The following is a 10,474-nucleotide window of genomic DNA, read 5'->3' as shown; positions in this document are numbered from 1 at the left end:
CCTTTGGCTCCTTGGTTGTTTATCCCTAAGTATTTTATTCTTTTTGATTCAATCATAAATGGGATTTCTTTTTTCCTTCCTCCCTTGCTTCTTTCCCTCCATCCTTTCTTCCTTCCTTCCTTCTTTTGAAACTTCTTCAACAGTATGAGCTGGTCCCTTGGTTTTTAAACTCAAGTGTCTCACTGTCAAATGACAGCAGCAGTGTTGCAGGAATTGTCAAAATCTCAGAATTGTCAGTTACTAAAAGCTTGCAAAACACTTTCAAAAAGGTAAAAGTTCTTCCAATATTTTGTTGTCATTATTCTTAAAAAGGAGTCTTTCATCTCCCTCACACAGTCCATTTTTGGCTTGTCCTTTGTCCTGGCTACATCATGGTAGGGTCTCTGATGATACTATGTCCAGGAGTTGCCAGTGACAGCCATCAGTGCATCCTACAGGTCTTTCCTCCATGAACTCCTTGTTGGCCTCAATCACATCCAGATGTAGCATGGGGTCTTCCAATGTGTAATCCCTAACTTCTTGATATCCCTACACAGTGCTCTGGGTATAACCATACTAGGTATAGCCATAGCTGTAGCTGCTTGTATTCTGGTAACTATAACAGTTCTTGCATTACTGGTAATAGTGATTGCAGCTGTAACTGTAAATCTGACTATACTCCACTGACATCATTTGGCTTGCTTTGAGGATTGCCATGCTCAGCTGCACTGGTTTAGGCTCCAAGACGACTGTTCCTTGGCAGTCAGTCAAGGCTCACTTCTGTTCCAGTTCATCTGTGGTTTTCACAAAACCATAGTCTTTAGACACAGCTGTTTGGAGGCAAAATCACCTTGCCTCCCTAATAGGAGGGGTAAACTTTGATGAAGAATTCATATAGCACATCATCATCCACATCTGGGGTCAGGTCCCCCGTAAAGAAGGAATACTCAAGGCTGTTATCTGGTTGTTTCCTATAAGTGGCATAGCTCAGTTTAAAATGTTTTGCCTTAGACAAAGCATCTTCTTTTCTCTAAGCCACCTTTTTCTCCCGTATAAAATGAGGGGTTGCACAGATGACCATTAAGGGCTTGCCAGCTCTATGGTTCTACGAGCCCAGGTGTGCCAGCCTAGTGCAGCTATAAGCTAAGTAAAAGTGTGGGTACTAGAAAAGGTTTCCCATTAACTTTGTGAAAACACTACTTGGTTACACCCAACTCTCTGAATTCTACAGAGCAGTAGCCAGCTGAGATTTCAGTGAAACGGTTTTGGATAATTCTGATGCTCATCACAGTGTCCTCCGTGGTGGCAGAGGTTCTGGAGATGAAATTCTCATTTATGCAGGGCTCCACTCATTCATGCACAGGCTGGCCATGCCTGGAGCCTGTGTGGGATTTTATAGGCTGAGAAGGCTGGCTTAGGCTCCAGACTGCAGGGTAAGAAATGAGATTGTTTTCTTAGTTCATTTTGTTAGATAATTCATTATTAATGTAGAAGTATGCAAATTATTTCTGTATCATTATTTTGTATCCTTTGACTTTACTGAATAGGTTTATTAGTTCAAACTGTTCCTTTTGTGGACTCTTCATGGTTTTCTATGTATTAGTTCATGTCATCTGTGAACAGAGACCATTTTAGTCTTCCTTTCTGATTTGGATGTCTTTTGTTTTCCTAGACTAATTAATTGCTCTGGCTAGGATTTCCAGTGCTATGTGTTTTGCTTTATTTTATTTTAGTTTAGTTTTTAAATTTTTCATTTATTTTTCATCATGACAAGTATATTCTTTAAGCCCTATGCCTCAGACACCTGGGTGGCTCAGTTGGTTAAGCAACTGCCTTCAGCCCAGGTCATGATCCTGGAGTCCTGGGATTGAGTCCCACTTTGGGTTCCCTACTCTGTGAGGAGTCTGCTTCTCCCTCTGACCCAACCCCCATGCCCTATCTACTCCATCCTCCCACCCACCTCCCCTCTGGTAACCATCAGTGTGTTCTCTATAGTTGAGAGCCTATTTCTTGGTTTGTCTTTCTTTTCTTGTCCTTTACTCCTTTGTTTTGTTACTTAAATTCTACATATGAATGAGAGAACATGGTGTTTGTCTTTCTCTGATGGACCTTATTTACCTAAACATTATACTTTCTATTTCTATCCATGATGTTGTAAATGGCAAGATTTCATTCTTTTTTTTTTTTATGGTTGAATTATATTTTTATGTGTAAATATAGGAATATATATTTATACATATTATGTGGTATATACATATGAATACATATTCACAAATATATACGAAATATATATATATTATATATGTGATGCATATATAACCTCTTCTTTAGCCATTCATCAACAGATGGACGCCTGAGCTGTTCTCAAAGTTTGGCTATTGTAAATAATGATGCAATAAACATAGGTGTACCTGTATCCCTTTGAATTAGTATTTCTATATTTTGGAGATAAATGCCCAGTAGTGCCATTTCTGGTCCAAAGGGTAGTTCTATTTTTAATTTTTTGAGGAAGATCCATACTCTTTTCCACAATGGTTGTACCAATTTACATTCCCACCAACAGTGTATGAGGGTTCCTTTTGTCTACATTGTTGCCAACATTGATTGTTTCTTGTGCTTTTAATTTTAGTCATTCTGATAGGTGTGAGGTGACATCTCATTGTGAGTTTGATTTGCATTTCCCTGGCGATGAATGATGTTGATCATCTTTTCGTGTATCTCTTGGCCCCTTGGATGTCTTCTTTGAAGAAATGTCTGTGTCTTCTGCCTGTCTTTTAATTGGATTATTGGTTTTTTTGGATATTGAGTTCTATCGGTTCTTTGTATACTATGGATACTAACCCTTTATTGGATTTGTCATTTGCAAATAACTTTTCCCATTCCAGAGGTCTCCTTTTAGTTTTGTTGATTGTTTCCTTCTCTATGCAAAAACTTTTTGTTTTTGTGCAGTCCTAATAGCTTATTTTTGCTTTTGTTTCCCTTGCTTTGGGAGACATATCTAGAAAAATATTCCTATGGCCAGTGTCAGAGAGCCTACTGCCTGTGCTCTCTTCTAGGACTTTTATAGTTTCAGGTCTCACATTTATGTCTTTCATCCATGTTGAGTTTATTTTATGTATGATAAAAGAAAGGGGCCCAGTTTCATTCTTTTGTATACAGGTGTCCATTTTTCCCAGCACCATTTGTTGAAGAGATTTCCCCACTGCATATTAATTCTTCTTTTGTCAAATTGTCTATATAATTGACTATATAATTGTCAGTTTATTTCCAGAATGTCTTTTCTATTCCACTAATGTGTATGCCTATTTTTATGCCAGTACCATATTGTTTTAATCAATACTTCTTTAAAATATAACTTGAAATCTGGAATTACGATACCTTCAGTTTTGTTTTTCTTTTTCAACGTAAGTTTGACTACTCAAGGTCTATTGTGGTTCCCTACAAATTTTAGGATTATTTGTTCTGATTCTGTGATAAGTGTTGTTGGTATTTTGATAGGAATTGCACTAAATCTGTAGATTGCTTTGGGTAGTATAGATATTATAATGATATCTGTTCTTCCAACCTATAAGAATGAAATGTCTTTCTATTTTTTTGTGTTGTCTTGAATTTCTGTCATCGGTGCTTTATGGTTTTCAGAGTATAGGTCTTTTACTTTTCGTTAAGTTTACTCCTAGATATTTTACTGTTTTGGTGCAACTGTGAATGGGATTGTTTTCTTAATTTCATTTTCTACTGCTTTATTAATAGCATATAGAAATGGGACAGATTCCTGTATATTGATTTTGTATCCTTTGACTTTGTTGAATCCGTTTGTTAGTTTAGTACTTTTTTGGTGGAGTCTTTAGTGTTTTCTTTAAATAGTATCATGTCATTTGTAAATAGTGATAGCGTTATTTCTTCCTTACCAATTTGGATGCTTTTATTTCTTTGGGTTGTCTGATTGCTGTGGCTAGGACTTCCAGTACTATTTTGAATAAAAATGGTGAAAGTGGACATCCTTATCTTGTTCCTGACCTTAGGGGAAAAGTTCTCCATTTTTTGACCATTGAGTATGATGTTGGCTGTGGCTTTTTGATATATGGCCTTTATTATATTGAGATATGTTCCCTTTAAAACCTACTTTGCAGAGGATTTTTCATGAATGGATGTTGTATTTAGTCAAATGCTTCTCTGCACCTGTTGATATGATCATATGGCTTTTATCCTTTCTCTTCTTGAAGTGATGAATCACATTGATTCTTGTGTGAATATTAAAGTACCCTTGCACCCTGGGAATAAATCCCATGTGTTGTGGTGTATGATTTTTTTTTAATATACTGTTGCATTCAGTTTGCTAATATTTTCTTGAGGACTTTTGAATTTATATTCATGAGACATTGGCCTGTAGTTTTTTGTTTGTTTTTTGTAGTATCTCTACCTGGTATTGGTAGCAGGGCAATACCAGACCCATAAAATGAATTTGCAAGCCTTTCCTTCCTCTTGTATGTTTTGGGATCATTTAAGAAGAATTAATTCTTTAATTGCTTGTTAGAATTTGTCTGTGAAGCCATCTGATACTGGACTTCTGTTCATTGGGAGTTTTTTGATTACCTATTCAATTTCATTGCTGATGATTGATCTGTTCAAATTTTCTATTTTTTCCTGCTTTAGTTTAGGTAGATTATATTTTTAAGGGAAATAGCCATTTCTTCTAAACTGTCCAATTTATTGACATATAGGTTTTCATAATATTCTGTTAAAATTGTTTGTATTTTTGTGTGGTATTGGTTGTCATTTCTTCTCTTTCATTAGTAATTTTGTTTGAGTTCTCTCTCTCTCTCCCTTTTAATGAGTCTTGCTAGGGGTTTATCAATTTTGTTGAATTTTTCAAAGAGCCAGATCCTGATTGATTTATTGTTTTTATTTTGCTTTGTTTTTTGTTTGTTTGTTTTACTTTTGTGTATCATTTATTTCTGCATTAGATTTTATTGGTTCCTTCCTTTTTTATATATATATATTTTTTTTTTAATAATTTTTTATTTTTTATAAACATAAATTTTTATCCCCAGGGGTTCAGGTCTGTGAATCACCAGGTTTACACACTTCACAGCACTCACCAAAGCACATACCCTCCCCAATGTCCATAATCCCACCCCCTTCTCCCAAACCCCCTCCCCCCAGCAACCCTCACTTTGTTTTGTGAGATTAAGAGTCACTTATGTTTTGTCTCCCTCCCAATCCCATCTTCTTTCATTTATTCTTCTCATACCCACTTAAGCCCCCATGTTGCATCACCACTTCCTCATATCAGGGAGATCATATGATAGTTGTCTTTCTTCGCTTGACTTATTTCGCTAAGCATGATACGCTCTAGTTCCATCCATGTTGTCGCAAATGGCAAGATTTCATTTCTTTTGATGGCTGCATAGTATTCCATTGTGTATATATACCACATCTTCTTGATCCATTCATCTGTTGGTGGACATCTAGGTTCTTTCCACAGTAACAGTCACCTTACAGGCAATACAATGGCACTAAATTCATATCTCTCAATAGTTACCCTGAATGTGAATGGGCTAAATGCCCCTGTCAAAAGACGCAGGGTATCAGAATGGATAAAAAAACAAAACCCATCTATATGTTGCCTCCAAGAAACTCATTTTAAGCCCGAAGACACCTCCAGATTTAAAGTGAGGGGGTGGAAAAGAATTTACCATGCTAATGGACATCAGAAGAAAGCAGGAGTGGCAATCCTTATATCAGATCAATTAGATTTTAAGCCAAAGACTATAATAAGAGATGAGGAAGGACACTATATCATACTCAAAGGGTCTGTCCAACAAGAAGATTTAACAATTTTAAATATCTATGCCCCCAACGTGGGAGCAGCCAACTATATAAACCAATTAATAACAAAATCAAAGAAACACATCAACAATACTACAATAATAGTAGGGGACTTTAACACCCCCCTCACTGAAATGGACAGATCATCCAAGCAAAAGATCAGCAAGGAAATAAAGGCCTTAAACGACACACTGGACCAGATGGACATCACAGATATATTCAGAACATTTCATCCCAAAGCAACAGAATACACATTCTTCTCTAGTGCACATGGAACATTCTCCAGAATAGATCACATCCTCGGTCCTAAATCAGGACTCAACTGGTATCAAAAGATTGGGATCATTCCCTGCATAGGTTCCTTCCTTTTTCTGGGTTTGATTTTTGTTTGTTGTTCTTTTTATAGCTCCTTTAGGTGCACGGATAAGTTATTTATTTGAGTTTTTTTGTTTGTTTATTTGTTTTTTTGTTTTGTTTTGCCTCTTGAGATAGGCCTGTGTTGCTATAAACAAAACAAAACAAACAAACAAAAAAACTTTGCTGCATCTCAAAGATTTTGGACCACCATGTTTTCATTTGCGTTGTTTCCATGTAATTTTTTATTTCTTTGATTTCTTGGCTGACCCATTCAAATAACATCCAAGTGTCTGTGCTCTTTCCAGATGTTTTCTTGTGGTTGATTCATAATTTCATAGCATTGTAGTCAGAAAAGATGCATGCTATGATATCAGTCTTTTTTAATTTGTTGAGCCATGTTTTGTGGCCTAATATGTGATTTGTTCTGGAAACTGTTCTGTGTGCACTTGAAAAGAATGTGTATTCTGTGGTCTTAGGATGAAATGTTCTGAATACATCTGTTAAATCCATGTGGTCCAGTGTGTTCAAAACCACTATTTCCTTGTTTTTCTGTTTGGGGTATCTGTTCATTGATGTAAGTGAGGTATTAAAAGTCACCTACTATTATCATATTACTGTCAATAATTTCTTTTGTTTGTTATTAACTTTTTATATATTTGGGTATTCCCATTTTGGGTGCATACATATTTACAATTGTTATAACTTCTTATTGTATTGTTCCCTTTATTATTATGTAGTGTCCTTCTTTGTCTCTTATTAGAGTCTTTTTTTACAATCTGTTTTGTCCAATATAACTACTGCTACCCCAACTTTCTTTTGGCATCCATTTGCATGATACATGTTTCCCCACCCTCTCACTTTCAATCTGCATGAGTCTTTTGGTCTGAAATGAGTCTCTTACAGCATGTAAATGGGTCTTGTTTTTGTTTTTTATACACTCTGTCACCCTATCTCTTTTGATTGGAGAATGTAGTTCATTTACATTCAAAGTAATTATGATAGATATGTATTTATTCCCATCTTGCTAATTGTTTTGTGTTTCTTCTATAGATTTTCTCTGATCCTCTCTTCATTTGCTCTCTTTAATGGTTTGTTGGCTTTCTTCAGTGATGTACTTTGATTCTTTTGTATATATATTGTTGGTTTTTGACTTGTGGTTACCATTAGGTTTGTACATAATGTCTTTTGCACATAGCAGTCTACATTAAGTTGATGGTCACTTAGGTTTAGACCCATTCTTTACTCCTCTCCCTTCCACATTTTAGATATTTGGTGTCACATTTTACATCCTTTTATTACATGAATCCCTTGATTAATATTTTTACCAAAATATTTATTTTACTTTTTTTTTTAATTTTTTTATTTTCATACTCTCACTTATGGTCTTTCTTTCCACTTAAAGTCCCCTTTAGTATTTCTTGTAGGACGGGTTTGGTGATCATGAACTCCTTTAGTTATTGTTTGTCTGATAAACTCTTTATCTCTCCTTCTATTCTGAAGATAGCCTTTCTGGGTGGAATATTATTGCCTGCAGATTTTTCCCTTTCAGCACTTTGACTATATGATGCCACTTTCTTTTTTTTTTTTTTTAAGATTTTATTCATTTATTTGACAGAGAGAGAGGGAGAGATCACAAGTAGGCAGAGAGGCAGGCAGAGAGAGAAGGGAGAAAGCAGGCTCCCTGCTGAGCAGAGAGCCCGACTTGGGGCTCGATCCCAGGATCCTGAGATCATGACCCAAGCCAAAGGCAGAGGCATCACTGAGCCACCCAGGCACCCCATGATGCCACTTTATTATGGCCTACAAAGTTTCTGCTGAAAAATCTGCTGATAGCCATATGGGGTTTTCCTTGTATGTAACTGTCTTCTTTTGCTGCTTTATTTTAATCACTATGTGTCTCAGTGTGGACTTCCTTGGGCTGAATTTTGACAGGGGGGATTTGTCTGTATCCTGGATCTGGATCTCTGTTTCTTTTCTCAAATTAAGGAAGTTTTCAGATATAACTTCTTCAAATAAATTTTCTGGCCCTTTTCCCTTCTTCTGAGATTCCTATAATGTAAATATTATTACCCATGACAGAGTCATTTGGTTCCCTAAGGCTATTATCAATTTCCTTAATCTTATTTCCTCCCCTTTGGTCATTACTCTTTCAGTCTGTTAATTTGTCCTTCTGAGCTTGCTATTTATTCTGTCAAGTGGATTTTTTATTTCATTTATTGTGTTATTGATCTCTGATTGGTTCTTTTCATCTCTGTTAAGGGTCTCACTGATGTCTTCCACACTTTTCTCTAGTCCAATATCTTTTTTTTTTTTTTTTTAAGATTTTATGTATTTATTTGACAGAGATAGAGATCACAACTAGGCAAAGAGTGAGGTAGAGAGAGAGGAAGTAGGATCCCTGCTGAGTAGAGGTCCCAATGTGGGGCTTGATCCCAGGACACTGAGACCATGACCTGAGCTGAAGGCAGAGACTTAACCCTCTGAGCCACCTAGGCACCCCATCTAGTCCAGTGTCTTTTTGATCATTACTTAAAGTTCTCTATCAGGCATACTACCTGTATCCATTTTACTTTCTTCTCTTACTGTGGTTTGGGCCTGCTCTTTCACTTGGGAGATGTTTTTGTCTCCTCATTTTGTCTGACTTCCTCTGTTTCTCTGTGTTATGAAATTCAGCTACTTTTTTTGCTCTTCACAATAATGATCTTATGAAGAAGAGGTCCTGTAGTGCCTTTCAGTGCAGTGTCCCCTGTTCCCCAAGACTTGGCACTTCTGGGAGTGTCTCCCATGTGTGGTGTGGTATGTGCTCTTCTCTTGAGTCTTGGCCTTCTTTTCCTTTGGTCCAGCTATCTGCTGAGTTTCTTTGCCTATTGTGGATAGCAATGTGTGCATTGGTTTGCTTACAAAGGGAGACCTACACCTACTGATGAAGTCCCAGAACCTAAGTCAGGTTCGGTGGGGTGAGGAGGTTCGGAGCCGACGACTAAAGAAAGAATTCTTAAGACATCGTTGGTGCAAAAGGTGATTTATTAGAGCACGGGGACAGGGCCCGTGGGCAGGCAGAGATGCGGCTGCCCCGGGTTGTGAGGGGTGGTTGGTTATGTACCCTGCTGTTGGGGGAAGGTGAGGGGAAGGGAGGTTTCAGTGGAGTTTTCATATGCTAAAGAGGGCCTACAAGGTGCCAGGATGTTCCAGGCCTGCCGGAGGCCTTGCCCTTGCTGCTGGATCAATGTTGTCTTTAGACCAGCCATTAACATTAAGATCTTTGGGAGACCTTTTGGTGGGGTGTCACAATCCTGCTATCAATCGTCTTTGTTAGTGAGATTTAGAACATTTGTAAGCCAAGGGAGACTCCTGTCTAGCAGGATTGTGAGCTCTGCAAGTTAACTATTTGCTTATTGTTCATGGCAGTCAAGGGTGCCTGATGAATGCTACACCTATGGAGGGGAGCGGATGAAGGGGGGGGGTGCAAGGCGCCAGCTTTTGCTTTGTCCTCAGCCAGCCTCCTGTTCCCTCATCACCTACCACTTTCAGAACTGAGGTCCTGCAAAATACATGAGTCAGGTGATGAGTTGTTGGCAGGATTTGTGCTTGTCTTTGGGGCCTGCAGTGCTGGGTCTCAGATACCCGTGACTGGGGAGGGTGGTTTCAGCTTGGTGCAAGCAAGTTAGGTGAGGAGTATGGGTCCCATTTTAGTTCCAAGTTGCTGGAGGGTGGAGGGAGAATGGCACCTGCTAGCTCCTTTGTTCCTGGATGGGTATCCCCATGACCCCTGTCTCTCCAGGCTATGCTCTGAAGTGAGCAAGTCATTCTTCCTCCTATCTGCTCCCAGTGTTTTTCAAATTGCTATTTCTATGTTGTATATGCAGAAGCTGTTTGTTGTTTGTCTCTCTAAGTGCAGGAACTCCACTTCTTAATGCCCTCTGGGCTCTCCCAGAGACCAACTCACTGATTTCTAAAATTCCAGGCTTTAAATCCTGCTGGTTTTAAGAACTCATGAAATCCAGACCCTCACGTTCCAAGGCAAACATTACAGAGATTTGTCTTTCCCGTTCAAGGGCTCTCTGGTATGAAAGTCTATTTTCTGCCCTTCTCCATACTGCTGACTCCTTCCCCAATTGTGGATAACCATGGTCTGTTTTCCTCACAGACACTTTGTGTCTGTGACCTTCTACCTTCTTCGATGTGGCCTCTTCCTTGCCTTTTGCTGTGGAGTTTGTTCTGCCAACCTTCAAGTTATTTCCTAGCTTATTTATGCTGATATAGTTATTATCTAGTTATACCCATGGGATGAGGTAAAGTTAGAGGGCTC

General features: G+C 38.2%; 1 pseudogene; it reads right to left on the bottom strand.

The window, feature by feature from the left end:
* Positions 1-369: 369 nt before the first annotated feature.
* Positions 370-10,474, bottom strand: part of LOC132002672 (tRNA selenocysteine 1-associated protein 1-like) — an 87,840-nt pseudogene continuing 77,735 nt past the window's right edge.

Source organism: Mustela nigripes, chromosome 15, assembly GCF_022355385.1.
Source record: "Mustela nigripes isolate SB6536 chromosome 15, MUSNIG.SB6536, whole genome shotgun sequence".
Lineage (NCBI taxonomy): Eukaryota > Metazoa > Chordata > Mammalia > Carnivora > Mustelidae > Mustela > Mustela nigripes.
Note: the sequence above shows the minus strand (reverse complement) of the source record. Positions and strands in the feature narration are given on the sequence as shown.